Raw genomic sequence first — 18,934 nt, 5'->3', positions numbered from 1 at the left:
TGACAACTTAGCTCTCAAAGATTTTCTAAAAGTTTTTCTTTTTTCCTAAAAGTTTTATAGTTTTACATGTCTATGATCAATTTTCAGTTAAGTTCTGAAGTTCAGTTGAGGTTCTTTTTTTTTTTTTTTTTTGACTATGGATTTCTAATTGTTCCATTTGTTTAAAATGGTTACCCTCCCTCCACTGAACTGCTTAATAAGTAAAAAGTATAATGAGTTTCCTAAAAGCACTTCTGTACTTCTAGTTGGGACAAAGCAAAAGCCTGCACCAGTAGATTTCAGCAATAACTTTTGATTGTGTTAGAGGAAAGTGAAGTTGAAGCTGTGCAGAGTTCAGGAGAGGAAGAAGAGAAATAAATGTTGCTCATATTAATAGATTGGAGAAAATAAGAAACAATTTCTTGCTTTTGGGAAAGGGGAGTATGTAAGATCCTGAAAACTTGTCCCATGTTTGTTGCTCTTTGTTATTCCTATTTTCCATTAGTAATTCTAATAAAATCTGACACTGAAAAGAGCCAACGTTCAATAGCCTAATGGAAGAAGGAAGTTAGTTCCATAGAAAAGATAAATACATTTAAACTTCTGTAAACTGCAATTTAGAAAATAAGAAATGCCAGTTGGAGTTCCAGAATGTGACCTGGGAGACTACTTAAACCCTAAGAGGTCTATGGAGGGTTTGTAACCATTTATAGTTTACTAATCTAGGTATTATTGTTTACATAAAGCATCACTGCAAATGTATCATTGAAAGTGCAAATGTTAAAGATTATTTTAAGAATTGCCAATGTTTGTTGCAATGTACTACAAATAGAAAAACAGCTAGTGAAAAAACAATTATATAACAGATGTATATATCTTCAATCTCACAAGAAGAAAAATATCACAGTGCAAGTGCATTTAAAAGATTAGAAAACTTCACAATATTAATATAAATATAACATTTAAAATGGGTAAATGCATCTACATATTTAAAATGCTAACATGGAATAATTTGATCTAATACTCCCATTTGTATGCATAAGGTTTCCCAAAGTATTTCAAGTACAGAAAAAAACCGGAGATAATTTAAAATATAAAAATATGTTTGGATGAAATCTATGACTTTTAGTTATGTGATGTTTTTTCTTAGATTGTGAAACATTCAGTTAATATAAATTTAAGATTGCCAGAGATATCTGCATGTATTAGAAGAATCATATATTTGTAATGGAAGTAGCACCTGTGCAATAAATGCACTTATAAAGTCAATACTTGGAGTTTCTTAATAAAAGGTAGAACTTACTATATGTGAAATATATTCAAGATAGAAGTGATAAAATTATGAAGTATTATTTATTAATTTCTGAACATAGACTAACAAAAAAGATGGCAAAGTACTCCTTTCAAATGTCTGTTTTTCTGTAAAGAAACATAAAATTACACACCAACCTATTAAATATATAAGGAACTGTAATACATGTACTACTATAATATTTGTTGATAATACAAACGTTTTCCAATATTTTAAACATTATTTGGAGGACTTTGGTTCTGATCAAGATGGAATAGCTCCATTCTTTCCATGTTCTCCCTCTTACAACTAAAAAGTCCTGACAAACAACACAAACAAGAAGAATAAGACTTTTACGGGTCAAAAGAAAAAAGCAGACTGCCTAGGAACTTCAGGACTTGATCAATGGCATGTGTATTAGTCTGTTCCCACATTGCTATAAAGAAGTACCTGAGACTGGGTAATTTATAAAAAGATGTCTAACTGGCTTATGGTTCTGCAGGATGTACAGGAAACATGATGCTGGCATCTGCTCGGCTTCTGGGAGGCCTCAAGAAACTTACAAACATAGCGAAAGGCAAAGGCAAGGCAGGCACATCAGATGGTCGGGGAGTTGCTACATGCATTTAAATCACCAGATCTCACAAGAACTCGCTACTGCGCGGACAGTACCAAGAGAGATGGTGCTAAATCATTCACGAGAAATCTGCCCCCATGATCTAATCACACCCAACCAGGCCCTACCGCCAACAGTAGAGATTACATTTCAAAATGAGATTTGGGCAGGGACATACATCCAAACTATATCAACATGGCAGTGAGTTCCCTGGGTTTTCTTATTTCTTCCCATATATACCAGACTGGGCCTCCCATGTATACCACAGGAGACTCCAAAACAACCACTAACAGGCACAGATAGAAAAAAAAAAAAACTCTAAGAAAAGCCTACTCTTCCTAATCAATGCACCAGAAAAAGGGTGGCCTAACAAAACAGAAAACATTCAGGCAATACATATTCTATTCTACTCCAACACAAATGAATAAATTGTCCCCATTCTATGGCTTCAGTGGGGAAGTGGGACACAGATATTCTGCCACAAGCCCCACTCCATGAAAACAGGAAGTGGCACTCTCATTTCCTCCACTTGGTTGGTGTCGATCTGGAGCTGATCTGTCTCCAGCACAGCAGAAGCAAACAGTGTCCTGTTTCCTCCATGTTGGTAGAGCTGAGCCTCTATCCTCACTTAGCAGAAAGGAGTTAATGAGACAGTGTGAGGTACAGCTAATGAATAATTAACTTCCCTTCACTTCCCCTTCTCGAGCTATTAGTGGGACCTAGCAGAGGACCCCACTCAAACAGTCCCAGTTGAGTTTTTAAAGTGACCAAAGCAATCTAATGGAGAGCCATTTTTGACAAACAGAGCAATTGGAAGTCCATGGACAAAAAAAGGAAGAATCTTGATCTAAATCTCAGACGTTAACTCGAAATTTACCATAAACTTAAATGTAAATCTCTAAACATTTTAGAAAATAAATAGAAAATGTATTTAAGATCTAAGTCCAAATAAAGCTCTTAAACTTGACACCAAATGGAATGTGCATAAAAGAAATGATAAATTTGACCTCATCAAAATAAAAAAAACTGTTCTTATAAAGACCAGTGAAGGAGATGAAAAGCCAAGCTACAGACCGAAAGAAAAATTTGCAAACTACATATACGACAAAGGACTAGTATCATAATATAAAGAACTCTAAAACCTCAATAAGAAAACCAAAGAATCCGATTAGAAAATGAGTGAATGATATGTGCAGACATTTCATTGAAAAGGACATTTAGATGCAAATAAGCACATGAAAAGATATTCAATACCATTAACTATTGGGGAAAGGCAAATTTAAACCACAGTGAGATATCATCACACACTTACCTGGCTAAAAAAAAGTAGTGAAAACACTAAATGCTGGAAAGCATGTTGAGAAGATAGACTACTCATACGTTACCTATGGGGATAAAAGTGGTACATGCACTCTGGGTGGATGAAAGTTTGGCCATTTCTCAATATAAAATGATTAAATTAAAAGTAATAAAATTATTTTAAAAAATACTTTATCTGTGCAAAATAAGTAGACAAGAACTTTCTATTAGTTATTTGAGCATTAAAAATATATGAACAGAATATGCATATTTATATATTTTAATCAGTTTCTTTCCCATATATTTTCTAATAAAAACTTTTTATTTCAACATAGAATTTTTTTTTTAGAATTACCTGTAAATTTTTCTAAAAGTTGCCTATTTTGTTAAATAAATTTAAAGTCGTTTACTAAAAATGAAAAAAAAAAAAAAACTTACTACATGGCTACTGTAAGTAAATCAACGTTGTACTGGCTTATAGACATATAGATCAATAAGACAAAACAAAGAGTTCAGAAACAAACTTCACATATACAGAAAATTGACTTTTGTCAAATGCTCCATCTGTTAGGTAATAGAAAATTATTTTCAACAAATGCTGCTTGAACTATTGTATATCCATATGGGGAAAACAAATTATGTGTACAAGCCTGTTACACCATACACAAATATCTGGGACAGATTAAAGACATACACATAAAATCCAAATGTGCATGTCCTTTTGATATGACATAGAAAAATATCTTAATCTTATAGAAAAAAATTTATTGACAGAGAAGATAACACAGAATAATAAATGGAAAATTATCTTCACCAAAATTAAATGCTTTGCTCATTAAAAACACCAAGAAAATAAAAATGCAAGTCATAGACTCAGAAAAATATTCTCAATACATGAATCTCTAAAGGACTTGAATCCATAATATATAAAGAACTTATAGAAATCAATTTAAAAGGAAATATGGGCCAGGTGTGGTGGCTCACACCTGTAACCTCAGTGCTTTGTGAGTCTGGGGCAGAAGGATCACTTGAGGTCAGGAGTTCAAGACCAGCCTGGGCAACAAAGGAGACCCTGTCTCTACAAAATGTTTTTTAAATTAGTTGGGCAAGGTGGCATGTACCTGTAGTTCCAGCTGCTAGGGATGCTGAGGCAAAAGGATTCCATGAGCCCAGGAGGTGGAGGCTGCAACAAGCTACAATCCCAGCACTGGATCTGGCTTGGTGACAGAGCAAGACCCTGTCTCTCTAAACAAATAAATACATAATTAAGTAAATAAATAAATAAAAATAGAAGGAGATATGAATGTATACTTTACAAAGAAGTAGTTAGTAATGCATAGTTTTTTTTTTTTTTTAGGAATTTACCCATAGTAAATGAAGAATTATATAATATCAAATACTTGTATGTGAATGGAGAAATATGTGAAAATATACCCAACTATATACTTATGTTTGTAGCAATTTTACTTATAATACCCTAAATATGGAAACAATCTAAATATTGCCTCAATGGGAGAATGAAGAACCAATCTTAGTGTGGGAAAAGAATTAACAGAACAAAAAGCAAAAATAATGGAAAAATTATCAATTGGAGTTTTTTGAAAATTAAAATTTCTACATTTTTCTGATACCTATTAATGTTGAACATCTTTTTACTCACTCATTAACCACATCAATAGATATAAGGGAAATGCAAATTAGAAGCAAAATTAAATAGTACTTTACATCCAAAAAAAAGAGCATTTGGAAAACCTGAAACTCCTAAATTTCTGTTGGGAATGTAAAATGGCATGAATATTTTGGAAACCAGTTTGACAAATTTTTGTAAAATTAAACCCATGACCCATTGGTGTCTCTCTTAGATCTTTACTCACGTTGAATAAAAAATGAAAACTTATGTCCACAGAAAGACTTGTATGAATGTTCTTAGCCGCTTAACTCATGATACCCCAAACTAAACATCAAAATATTCCATAACAGGATAACAAATCTATGGCCCATTATTATAGTGGAATACAACATAGCTTTAGAAACAAACTACTGATACATATAATAACATCAATGAATCTCCAAATTAGTACATTGAGCAACAGCCATACATTAACATATGCATACATGTGTATATACATTTACATAAAAAGTACACACTGAATGATTATTTTATTGAAAGGTTAAGATGAAGCAAAAGTAATCTTTTTTTTTTTTTTCTTTTTCTTTTTGAGACAGGATCTTACTTTCTCACTCTGTTACCCAGGCTGGAGTGCAATGGCCTGATCACAGCTCACTGCAGACTCAATCTTCAGGGCTTAAACCATCTTCCCACCTCAGCCTCTCAAGTAGCTGGAACTACAGGCACATACCACCATGCCTGTAGAGACGAAGTCTTCCTATATTGTCTAGGCTGGACTCAAACTCATGGCCTCAAGAAATCCTCCTGCCTTGACCTCCCAAAGTACTGGGATTACAGGTGTAAGCCACCACACCCAGTCTATACTGTAAATTTTTTTGCTTTTATAGAGACAGGGTCTCCTTATGTTGCCCAGGTTGATCTCGAACTCCTAGGTTCAAGCAATCCTCCCACCTTGGCCTCTCAAAGTTCTGGGATTATATGTGTGAGTGTGAGCCACCACGCCCAGCCTTCTATGATTATTGAAATCAGAACAGTGATTGCCTATGGGAGTGAAGATTAACTGGAAAGGAGCATAAAGATATTCTCTGCACTAATAGAAATGTTCTATATCTTGATTAGATAGCTGATTACTCATGAAACTCTACTAATATTTGTATATTTTATGTAAATTATGCCTTGATGAATAAGAAACATTACTGAAAATGCTGTTACCTTGTGACATTTTGAATGTTTTGTAAGTGTGTAATTTCTTTTCTCATTCTATATTTGACTTGTACTACTTTTGTGTTTGTAACTTTAGGTTTATTTTCTGAAAGATGGGCTTCCTAACTATATACACTTCAGACCCCAGAAAGATGGATGCACAGTGGAGTGATTTTTTTTCTACAGTTATTCTTTTCTCAACTAAAAGTCACTATTGAGGGCTTTTTTCTTCTTATCCCTATTCCTCAATTTCTACCACTATCACATTCATCTTCTTTATCTAACGAAGTCACTTTATTTAATGAAACCTTATTTAATAATCCAGAAAAATTTATGTTCCATTTCTTTTTTTTCTTTTCTTTTTTTTTTGGATGGAGTTTCACTCTACTGCCAAGGCTGGAGTACAGCGGGTACAGCGGTGCGATCTCGGCTCACTCAACCTATGCCTTCTGGGTTCAAGTGATTCTCCTGCCTCAGCCTCCCAAATAGCTGGGATTACAGGTACCCACCACCACACCCGGCTAATTTTTGTACTTTCAGTAGAGACAGGGTTTCACCATGTTGGCCAGGTTGGTCTTGAACTCCTGACCTCAACTGATCCACCCACCTCGGCCTCCCAAAGTGCTGGGATTACAGGCGTGAGTCACCACGCCTGGCCCTCAGTTATTTTTCTTACATTTCCTCTAACATATATCAATTTTTTAAGCATGACCATAATTATACATATTAACCACTCTGTCTCTTCCACTACAGTGTGGATTCTTCAAGAAAAGGAACCATCTTTTCCTTCTCCTTTGGTACTATCAAGCACCATCTTTGACATCTTCTTCATCTACTGGAAGAAACCTCCCATTTTTCCAGAGTTGTCAACCATGTACCAGGATATGATGCAAATATAAAGAGATTGCTTTTATCTTGTCCTCTTATAGTCAAATGTCCAGAATTAACATCTACGTTCGTGGCTCCTCAAACAACTTAGATTCGCAATTCATGGATTGCTTTATGAATTTATTCACAAAATTGAGACTGAAAGTAAAAATTTAACATGCAAGGCCAGGTACAGTGGCTCACGCCGGTAATCCCAGCACATCGGGAGGCTGAGGCAGGCAGATCACGAGGTCAGTAGTTCGAGACCAGCCTGGCCAACACAGTGAAACACCGTCTCTCCTAAAGATATAAAAAATTATCCAGGTGTGGTAATGCGCGCCTATAATCCTAGCTACTAAGGAGGCTGAGGCAGAAGAATCGCTTGAACCCGGGAGGCAGAGGTTGCAGTGAGCTGAGATCGCGCCATTGCACTCCAGTCTGGGCAACAGGGCGAGACTCCATGTGACAAAAAAAAAAAAAAAAAAAATACCATGCAAGTAACTCAGAAAGGGCCGTTCAAGATAGAGGAAATTGGCCGTGCGCCAGTGGCTCACAATCTGTAATCCCAGCAATTTGGGAGGCTGAGGCAGGCGGATCACTTGAGGTCAGGAGTTTGAGACCAGCCTGGCCAACATGGTGAAACCCTGTCTCTACTAAAAATACAAAAATTAGCTGGGTATGGTGGTGCACGCCTGTAATCCCAGCTCCTTGGGAGGCTGAGGCAGGAGAATCGCTTGAACCGAGGAGGCAGAGGTTGCAGTGAGCCGACACCATGCCACTGCACTCCAGCCTGGGTGACAGTGTTACCAGGGGGTCCTTGCTCCCAGAGCTCCCAAGATGGTGGTGGCAGCTTCCAAGATGGTGGTGGGCCGCTGCCAAGGTGGTGGCAAGCCTCTTACTCTCTGACCTGGGGTTCTTGGCCTCAGGGATTCCAAGTAATGGAATCTTTGGCCATGCGGTGAGTGTTATAGCTCCATTAGAAGCTGTGGGTCAGGGAAGAGAACTGCAGAACCCAGCGACTAGTTTTCAGCTCCATTAGGACAAACCCTGGCACTTAGCAGTGCAGGAACAATGACAAGCCTTTAGCCCGATCCGGAGCAGCAATGGGCAGGTCGCTGGATCAGGAGCACAGCGGACACCGTGCCAGATCCGGAGCGGTAGAAGTCAGCAGCGGGTCTGTGACGGCGGTGAACAGCAGTGGTGGACAGCAAGTGAAAGCTCAACTCCAGCCATAACAAACACAGACCAGAAAAGTGTGCAGTTGCAAGATTTAATGGAGTGAAAACAGAGCTCCCATACAAAGGGAGCTGACCCAAGAGGGAAGCCGCTGTCGGCTCCAATGCCTAGGTTTATATCCAGATCATTGCCCCTCCCGCTGTGCTCTCAGGCATAGGTGATTGGCTATTTCTTTACCTCCTATTTTTGCCTAATCAGCATTTTAGTGAGCTCTCTTTACTACTGGATTGGTCGGGTGTGAGCTAAGTTGCAAGCCTCATGTTTAAAGGTGGAAGCGGTTACCTTCCCAGCTAGGCTTAGGGATTCTAAGTCGGCTTAGGAAATCCAGCTAGTCCTATCTCTCAACAGAGTGAGACTCCAGCTCAAAAAAAAGCTAATCGTAATTTGTCATGGCTAAAATGTAGATAGTACTTGGTAGAGAAGTGAGAAATTATAGTCAGGGCATTAGTGGCTTTATACACATCAGCAAGTAGTTTAGATATTATCCTGGGGACTTTCCTTTAGTATTAGTACTAGTTGATCAAAAAAGATTAGCTAAATATACAGTAAATAATTTATCTATGCCTCCATGGAACTCACCATTAATGGAAAAGACAGACAATAAAGAAAAAATTAAAATGATGTTAAGCATATAGCTACTGTGGAAAAAATATGTATAACATTTCAAGAATACAGTTGTGCTACTCTGTGCTTAAGCATCAAAAAATACCCTTTGTTTTCTTTGCTCAGCCTTGTTTTCCAAGCATCTATTACAGTGCCTTACACATAACAAATAGGCAACAATTTTTTTCATGGATAAGCAAATCAATAATTGAATTGAATTTTTTGGAATGAATGGTGAAACCCTGTCTCTACTGAAAGTACAAAAATTAGCCAGGTATGGTGGTGGGCACCTGTAATCCCAGATACTCATGAGGCTGAGCCAGGAGAATCACCTGAACCCAGGAGGCACAGGTTGCAGTGAGCCGAGATCGCGCCACTGTACTCCAGCCTGGGCAGCACAGTGAAACTCCATCAAAAAAAAAAAAATACAGTGGATAAGCATTTAGCCAGGAGTGAGAAAGCCTGCATGTGTGAAAGCCTACGACATTGAGAGAGTCTCGTATGTTCAAGAACCTGAAAGAAGCCTGAGAGAGCTGAGATGGAGAAAGCAATATGTAGAATACTAGGAGATAAGCCTGGAGAGGGAGATAAAATCTGTCCCATACACAGTATATAATCTATTTTAAAGATTTTAGAAGTTTTTTAAGGTGATGAGAAGTTATCAATCTATTTGTATTAGGGGAATTATGACATCATTTTACAACTTTAAAAGATAGTTTTGGCCAGGTACGGTGGCTCACACCTGTAATCCCAGCACTTTGGGAGGCCAAGGCAGGTGGATCACCTGAGGTCGGGAGTTCGAGATCAGCCTGACCAACGTGGAGAAACCTTGTCTCTACTAAAATTACAAAATTAGTCAGGCGTGGTGGCACATGCCTGTAATCCCAGCTACTCAGGAGACTGAGGCAGGAGAATCACTTGATCCCGGGAGGCGGAGGTTTTGGTGAGCCGAGATTGCACCACTGCACTCCAGCCTGGGCAACAAGAGTGAGACTCCATCTCAAAAATAAAATAAAATAAAATAAAATAAAATAAAATGATAGTTTTCTAAAGAACTGGTGCCATGAAAAAGTTAAGAAGAAGAAGATAATTTTTGCATTATTATGGAGACCATTTGTGATGACTGGGAAGTAAATAGATGTGCAGATAACAGTTAGAAGTCTCTTCGTGCAGTTTAGGAAAGAAATGATTGAAGTTGGGACTTGGGGGATGGCACTGAGGATGGGAAACAGTGGATACATTGAGAATTCGTTTTTAGGAAGTAGGAACAAACAGAGCTTAACATTGCTGAGTGAGTGAAATTTGAAAGGAGCCAAGGAAACTAATGTCTTCATATATTGAGCAATGAGATGAGTGGAGGTTTAGCAGAGCTGCAGAGGAATATGCAGATTTCAAATATGTTCTTTTGAAATTGCCATGGGATGTCAAGGTAGAAAGTTTGGAGAATTGTACATAAATGTACTAGAAACCATGTGAATCACAGAAATAGATGAGGGAATATGATGGTGATTCATATTCTGAAAGGAAATGAGTTGTCCCAGGAAAAAGAGATAGAGATGAAAGAAAAGGACTGAGAATAAAGTCCCGTGAAGCTTCCATATTTAATAAACAGAACTTTGTGGAGGAAAAGTTAAATATTAAATTTGAACTCAATTGAACATGGACACAAAAAATGGTCACCAAGTCCTGGAACAGGTTATGTGAGCCCCTTGAAGTGTTCATCCAGTGCTGTTTTGGAGAAATCTCCATTTCAATCTATTCCTATATGTTAGTTATTGAAAAACAACAGACAATCCCAAAGACAAGTTGTTCCTTGATCGCAGTTGCACAGGGCCCTCGTGACTGGGCCTCATGCCATACAACTTGTTACAAAAAGAGCTAGGGTCCCAGACTGCACCAAAGCTTCATGAGACCTCTCCTCATCTATGCATGGAGGAGTGGCCCACTCTGGAGCCCAGGCTGTTTCTTCCCAGTCTGGTGGTGGATACTCCATAGTCTGGTGAATATAAATCCCTTTTCCCTTCTCCCCTTCCCATTGCAATTTGCTTAATATATCAATTTGCTTATTATATCAAATTGCTTATTGTATCATTTGCTTATTATATCAATTTATTATATTAATTTGCTTATCATATCTGCATTGCCATTTATGTGGGATAAAGCTTGTTTACCTTTAAAGGTATTGTGTGTGTGCCTTTTCTTCTCCCCTCACACGTCTCCCTCACAGAACAAACCTTAGAAGCACAATTGTGAAAAATAGAAAACACAGGGCTGTCAGAAATATCAGGGGACTAAAATGTTTCTGGGAGAGACGGATGAAAGTTCTTTAAGTTAAAAAGTGCTGGCCAGGTGCGGCAGCTCAAGCTTGTAATCCCAGCACTTTGGGAGACCAAGTGGGCAGATAATCTGAGGTCAGGAGTTCAAGACCGGCCTGACCAACATGGAGAAACCCCATCTGTACTAAAAATACAAAATTAGTTGGGTGTGGTGGCACATGCCTGGAGAGGCTGAGGCAGGAGAATTGCTTGAACCCAGGAGGCAGAGGTTGCAGTGAGCTGAGATCCCGCCATTACACTTCAGCCCGGGCCAACAACAAAGAGACTCTGTCTAAAGAAAACAACAACAACAACCAACAACAAAAAGGCTAAACCTGGCTCGGTACTGTGGCTCATGTCTATAATCCTAGCACTTTGGGAGGCTGAGGCAGTAAGATTGCTTGAGTATGGGAGTTCCAGGCTACCCTAGGCAAAATAGTGAGACTTCATCTCTACAAAAAAACAAAAAATTAGTTGGGTATGGAGGAGTGTGCCTGTGGTTTCAGCTCCTCGAGAGGCTGAGGCAAGAAGATTACTTGAGCCCAGGAGATTGAGGCTGCAGTGAGCCGTGATCATGTCACTGTGCTCAGCTTGGGTAACAGAGTGAGATCTACTTTCAAAATAAATAAAAATAAAGATAAAAATTAAATTAAATTAAAATTAAAAGTGTTAAACCTCACTCTAGGCAGAAGATATCTGTCAGGTGACTGGTTGTATAAATTTAACAAATAACTTTATGGTAAAACCTCCAGAGGAAACCCAGACCTTGTGCATTGCCATGTACAATAACCATGCAATATTTGCTACTCTTGGTCTTACGGGGAAAAAAAAAAAAAAAGAAACAATAGCTGGGATGTGAGTCTTTCATATGACATAGTCTCTCATATTTGAACAGTATTGAGACAGTCTGTAAACATGTCAAACTTGATCTTTTTGAGATGGAGTCTCACTCTGTCGCCCAGGCTGGGGTGCAGTGGCACGATCTCGGCTCACTGCAAGCTCCGTCTCCCGGGTTCACGCCATTCTCCTGCCTCACCCTCCCGAGTAGCTGGGACTACAGGCGCCTGCCACCACGCCAGGCTATTTTTTTGTATTTTTAGTAGAGACAGGGTTTCACCGTGTTAGCCAGGATGGTCTCAATCTCCTGTCCTCATGATCCGCCTGCCTTAGCCTCCCAAAGTTCTGGGATTACAGGCATGAGCCACCATGCCTAGCCCAAACTGGATCTTTTATCTCACCTTTTTGAAACAAATTACCCACTTTTATGAGTTAAATTGTGCTCCTTCATAAAGATTATACAAATATAAAAATGTATTATTTTAATCTGATAAGTTAAATATTTCTATGTTTAAAATTTGGCAAATAAAAGTGTGAGAAAGAAAAAATGCACTTATAGCGTAGCACCCAATGAAAACTATTATTAATATATTTATTTATATATTTAAAAGTGTTCATTACACACATGTAATTGATATAGTCATACATTGTGTATACATGCATACAATCAATATTATAATGTAGAATATATTTAATGACCAGTATTTAGGAATCTTTGAATGTCTCAAAGCTTTACTGATAAACAGTGAAACTGAATTTTTAACATTCATAGCAAGAAGATGAGACTCATGATATTCCCCTTGCATCAACCATTGTAGTGAACAATGAGTCTTCAATAAATTTTACTAACTGGTTGATTGCCACCAATAATAACAATAACAATAAATTACTTTTCACTGATAGAATAAGCCAAAACAATAGTGTAGTGTTAGCGTTTTTCAGCCCTTTTTTGGTCTCCAACATTAAGTAGTTTGGAATGAAATACACACATACAGGCACAACACACACATATTAATTGGATGTTCTTGTGAACCATGCTCCTATATAAAAATTGATTTTAGTCAATCTTCTTTTTTAGGAAACTTATTTTTATTTTGTACTGTGTCTGTTTTCCATATTGCTTATAAGTTCAGTTAGGAAGTTCTATGTTATTTTTTTCAGGAGTAAATTTACTAAAAACATTAGGAATTGTCTACAGATAAATTAAGTTTTAATTGAAAAGTGAAGAGCAAGAGAGAACGTATACAGATGTAAGGGAAAAAAATGAAATCCGTCTATTTTTACTACGTTTGTGTTCTGGAGCAAAATTTTCATTTTGAATAGATAGCGCAAGTGTGAATAAAGCACAAACAGTATCCAGATAGCAGTGATGAGGAGGATGTTGCTTCTCAGCACAAAGCTTCATCAATGTTAAAATGCTGCTTCTTTCCAGTAGGGGAATGTGGAGCTTTGTTTGCCATAATAAATGTGAAGACCACATATGCTTGCCCTTGTAAAAATAGGTCAGGTATCAAATAAGACATTTTTATGCTTAAAGTTACAAGACAAAAAATTTTCATGGGCATTGATTTGTTTATTTAATTTTAGTCTTAGTTACATTTTCTACAAGTGAAATTTGAAAGAATTGTGGGACTAGCCAGAGGCAGAAGTCATCATGGCTAATGGAACTCCATTTAGCAAAAGCTGTTTCTCATTGGGCGTGAGGTTAAAGTAAAACAAACAAAAAAACAAAACTGTAATACATAAGATATGAGTGTTATGGGACTTAAATAGAAATTCTTATGCTATCCTGTGCCTTTTCAGTTCCTTGTTCTCTAAGCATCATTGGCAAATTGAGCCTGTACCAGTTCGTTTATTGACCCTATAAATGATGATAGTGGTTTTGGCAATTCTTTCTTGACTCATCAAAGAGGGAAATTAATAGACAATGTTAATTTACTGCTGACTTTTCCCATTAGATCAATGAGGTGAAGAGTCTACCCAACACCCAATAGAGTGTTTGGAACATAATAAGCACTCTATACATATTTGTTATTTAAAATAATTAGTAGCTATTGTGATTAAGAACTTTTTTTTTTTTTGTATCTTGTCTATACAGTTATCACAAACATACAAAATTAGTTTTTGGAGCAAGAAACCAGTGTATTGGGGTATGGCAGAGAACATCTCTGTGTGAACAAAAACTTACTGGAAGGTGTCTTAGTTTGTTCAGCCTGCTATAATGAATTCTTAGACTGGGTAATATATAAGCAACAGAAATTTATTTCTCACAGTTCTGGAGGGTGCGAAGTCCAAGATCAAGGTACCAGCACATTCAGTATCTGATAAGGGCTTGCTCTCTGCTTCATAGGTAGTGTTTTGCTGCTGTGTCCTCACATGATGGAAAGGAATTAGCAAGCTCCCTCAAGCCTCTTGATAAGTGCACTAATCATATTCATGAGCGCTCTGCCTTCATGACTTAATGACCTCCTAAAGGCCTCACCTCTTAATACCATGTCCTTGGGAGTTAGGTTTCAACATATGAAATTTGGAGGGACACCAGCATTCAAACATTCAGCAAAAGGTGTTTCGTCTTCATGAAGCTTTTCCTCTATGTCATTCCATTTGCTCTCCATGTTCTGACATGACTATCTTTCCTATCTTTAAAATGTTCCCACTAGGGCAATCTCTCTATAATTAATGCAAATGTATAATCATCCATCTATTCTCTTTTAAAGCAATTAAAATTCCTAATAGATTTTTCTAAGACTGTGAGACAAAACAGAAAATTTTTAAAAAGGATGTTATAAGATAAGAGTTCTATGTCCAAGAAATAGCTAACTTTAAACAGACTTGCAGTCTGTACCCATTTTTTGTTTGGTTTTTCTACTCTCAGACTTCCACTAATGTGTCTGAGATTCAGTTTTATTATATAAAAAGTGAAGTTATCATGCTGGATGATTTCTGGACTCCCTCCTCAGCTATAAAAATAATCTAAAATTACTTACATAAATATAAATTTTAAAAAGTCTTTCTCTAGAGATCTTTGACAATAACATGGTGTAAGCGCAACCTTTCCTGGAAAAAAAGAAGAGAGTTAAAAATTTCTAATTCTTGGCTTAGACGCAGTGGTTCACGTCTGTAATCCCAGCACTTTGGGAGGCAGAGATGGGCAGATCACGAGGTCAGGAGTTCGAGACCAGCCTGACAAATATGGTGACACCCCATCTCTACTAAAAGTACAAAAATTATCTGGGCGTGGTGGTGTGCTCATTTTTGAGTCCTAGCTACTCGGGAGGCTGAGGCAGAAGAATCACTTAAACCTGGCAGGCGGAGGTTGCAGTGAGCCAAGATTGTGCCACTGCACTCCAGCCTGGGTGACACAGTGAGACTTCATCTCAAAAAAAAAAAAAAAATCTCATTTTTAGGGCTCCTTTTAAACAGAAATTCTTATTATTATGGTTTCATGAGATGGATACTGATGTTTGCTTTAAGTCCTGTGGACTAACATTCATGACATTCATGTAAAATAGCAGTTGTAATTCTAACTGAAAAATAACAGCTACAACTAGTTTTTATTTTGTTAATGAACTAGAATGCTGCTCTGAGTAAAACATTCTATGATAAGAAATAGTTCAGACTTTAAGTTTTCAATCCATGCCTTTCTCATTCAATAAGCATACCAAGTAAAAACAAATATACCTTTAATTCTTCTCTAACCCTTGGTAATTTCTTTTTTATATTCCATGGGTTCAAAGCCTTTGCCAAGCAATAACATCAACCTGAAATTTAATAACATTGTTTGTACTGATTATGTTTATTCTTACAGTACCTTCCTTTAATGACAAGTGATAGCTTTTCCCCATTCATAACAGTGATATAAATTTTTCTTCTAGAGTAGATTTAGGCAAAAGAGAGTAAATTGATTTTAAATATAATAAATTATTAAAAGTATAGGTCACATGTGGATAAAATAAAAATAGTGAAAGTGATAATTAGATGTCTGAAGGTTTTGAAAGCATAGACTTAGAAGTAGATGTGATTTATTTGCAGCTCTCCTGATCACGTCTGATGTCTTAGATAATCATAATAACCTTATCTTACTTGCTTCCAATATGATTTGCTTGCCAATCTACTATAAAAAAAAGTCTCATTCAGGGTGAGCCAAGTGTGTGCCTGGTTATATGTTGAATTTTAGAATTTACTGTTTAATGATGGTTTTTGTCTGGCTCAAATGAAAATCAGAGATTTCTGACTTAACCAGTGTCTGTAAATGGGCAAACCAGTTCAGGTTCTGTCTTTGATAACCTGACAAAGTTTCTTTATTCCTGAAAGATATCTGGAGCAAGATATGTATTTCTCTGTATGTATTATCTTATACTAAGGACAGATAGGTAAGGTTGTATAATCCCCCTCTTTTGGTAGCAATTGTAAAACACCTATCAATATTGTAAATTGACATAGGGTTTTTCCTCAAAATTCTACTGTAGAAATTTAGTCTACCAGAAAAACTACTGCAAGCGATCTATGATATAGATGTAAAAATATTTATTTAAGCATTATTCATATAATAATAATAATTGGAGTTTAAGCAATTTTTCTTCTCTTTGACACATTTTCTATGCTTGGTTTCAAGGATATGTCATTTATTCTTCTGGTTTTCCTCCTACCTCTTGAGCCATCACTTCCAGACCTGGCTGTTTCTCTTCATCACTTTGAACTGTTAGTTGAGTGCTTCAGGACAAGCTTCTTTCAACTTTTTCTTGATCTACCATTTATGCCTTGATATTTTATCCAGTATTAAGGTTTTAAATAGTCTTTAAACATTGATAATTTGCCTCATTCTTTCTCTTGTTCCTTTACTCTAAAATCAAGACATATGTCATTTTGATACTAAGAGTGGTTCTAGAGAAACGGAATTTTAAGGATGAGTTTTCTAAGTTGGCTTTGGGGTTTCTTGGACTGGCTCTTTAATCTTTTTAGATTTAAATATGCTGATTACTCTATTTCCAGTAGTAAAAAGAGTGCTGGTGGTCCATCGTGTGAACTATTTATAGAGATTCAGTTATAATAGGTAGCTCAGATCACATGGTTACTTAAACAGCCCAAAGTCAAGCATTCTGTTTTTACTAAGGTCCAGTATCAAGGCCATGCGCCATCCTTTTTTTTTTTTTTAAGTTATTTGAAGATGATTGCAAGTCCTTTCCAAAAACTTAAAGGTCCGCACTGTGATGCAGCTATAGGGGCCTGCCACAGGTTTTAAAGAGCATCTTTATCTACCACGGACACCTGAAGCACCGTTGGATTTGTTGGATCATGTGCTCAAGGGGCAGACCAGCTTACACAGAATCCTGGACCAGTTACGGAGCCTTCTGGTATTCTGGGCCCTACTCAAAACTATCAGATTTTCAGTATAACCAACTGAGTGAATTGTCTCCAAAATCCATACAGGCCCACTAGGTGTTGTGTATCTTTCTGGATTGTAGTAGGAGCCAGATGCAAAAACTTATCTCTCACCTTAATTTTCCCCAAATGTTCAAAAATATCCTTGCCTCTTATAAGAGGTCGTAAAATGTTAGGGAGAATTATGTCCTTGCTTTATTTGGAGATTAAGTATGGTTTAAGGAGGCACATATGAATGCCACACTGACAAGCAGTGGACTTGTGATGGTTAATTTTATACTTCAACTTGACTGGGCTAAGAGATGCCCAGACAGCTGGTACAACTATTTTGGGGTGTGTCTGTAAGGGGGCTTCTGGAAGAGATTAGCATTTGACAAATCTAATCAGTGGACTGAATAAAGATCCACTCTCAACAACGTTGGCAGGCATCATCCAATCCATTGGAGGCCAGGATAGGACAAAAGGGTAAAAGAATGGTAAATTTTATCTCTGTTCTTGAGCTGAGACATCCACCTTCTTCTAAACTTGGGTATTTGAACTCCAGGACTTACATAATAACACTTTTCCTGTCTGACCCATGGCCTACCCTTCCCAGTTCTCAGGCCTTTGGCCTTGAACTAGGATGTACAACATCAGCTCCCTAGTTCTTAGGCCTTTGAACTCAGACCGAAATACGCCAGAGGTTTACCTGGTCCTCCACTTTGCAGATGGTATGTCATGGGACTTCTCAGCCTCCATAATTACATGAGCCAATTCTCAGACTAGATCTTCTCTTATATATCTCTATATATTCTATTGGTTCTGTTTCTCTGGAGAAGTTTGACTAATATAATATCTAACTGATTACTTTCCATATCCATTCGCCTATCTAATATACATCTCAAATTTAACAGGTTTAAACCGAGCTCTTGATTTTATAGCCTCCTCCAGTCCTCGTAGCATAGTAACTGCATTACACCAAGCTAAAAAAATCATATTTTACCACATCTTTTCAATCCACTGCCACATCAACTCTGTCATAAAATCCTATTTGTTCTACCTTCAAATTATTCCACAATAAAACAAAAGCCATTTCAGCACCATCATATATAAATTGAAGTGTTCAGCGCTTTCCCTTTGAGATCAGAAACAAGATACAGTTTTCTGTTATTGTTTCCATTCTTAGCAGCTCATTAAGCCAGAAACAAGAAATAAGAGGAAAAAGAATTGCAGATAATGTTCTTATATACATAGAAACTCCTAAATAAACTGCTAATAAATTACTAGAATTTACAACAGAGTTAATCTAGGTTACTGAATTCAAAGTCCATTTATTCCTATATGCTGAGAGCAAAGTTAGAAAAAAAAGCCATTTACATCAAAAGTAAATAAATACCTAAGAGTAAATCAAACAGCAGATGTGCAAGTTTCCATTATAGAAAAGCTTATTAGATGCAGTAAAGAAGATCCAAATATTTAATATTATAAAGATGTCATTTCTTTCCATTTCAATATATAGACACATTGAAACACCACATAAAATCACAAAAATACAAAAGGCCAAATTAGTCGAGACACTTAAATAAAATTATAAGAACTTCTAGATAGCAACACTTACTACAAAGCTTTTACACTTCACACAGATCATAAGAAAATAGTTCTGGCATAGATGAACACCCTATGTGTTTCAGGATCTA

At 37.0% G+C, this 18,934-nt stretch overlaps 1 long non-coding RNA gene across 1 annotated transcript in view; it reads right to left on the bottom strand.

Moving 5' to 3' along the window:
• Window positions 1-4,306: 4,306 nt before the first annotated feature.
• Window positions 4,307-18,934, bottom strand: part of LOC123569138 (uncharacterized) — a 581,101-nt gene continuing 566,473 nt past the window's right edge. The window contains exon 4 of the long non-coding RNA XR_006692686.2: window positions 4,307-4,430. This is a non-coding gene — a long non-coding RNA (uncharacterized lncRNA). The remainder of the gene's footprint in view (window positions 4,431-18,934) is intronic.

The sequence above is a fragment of the Macaca fascicularis genome, chromosome 15, assembly GCF_037993035.2.
Source record: "Macaca fascicularis isolate 582-1 chromosome 15, T2T-MFA8v1.1".
Classification (NCBI taxonomy): domain Eukaryota; kingdom Metazoa; phylum Chordata; class Mammalia; order Primates; family Cercopithecidae; genus Macaca; species Macaca fascicularis.
The sequence above is the reverse complement of the archived record's forward strand: the minus strand, read 5'-3'. Positions and strand labels throughout refer to the sequence as shown.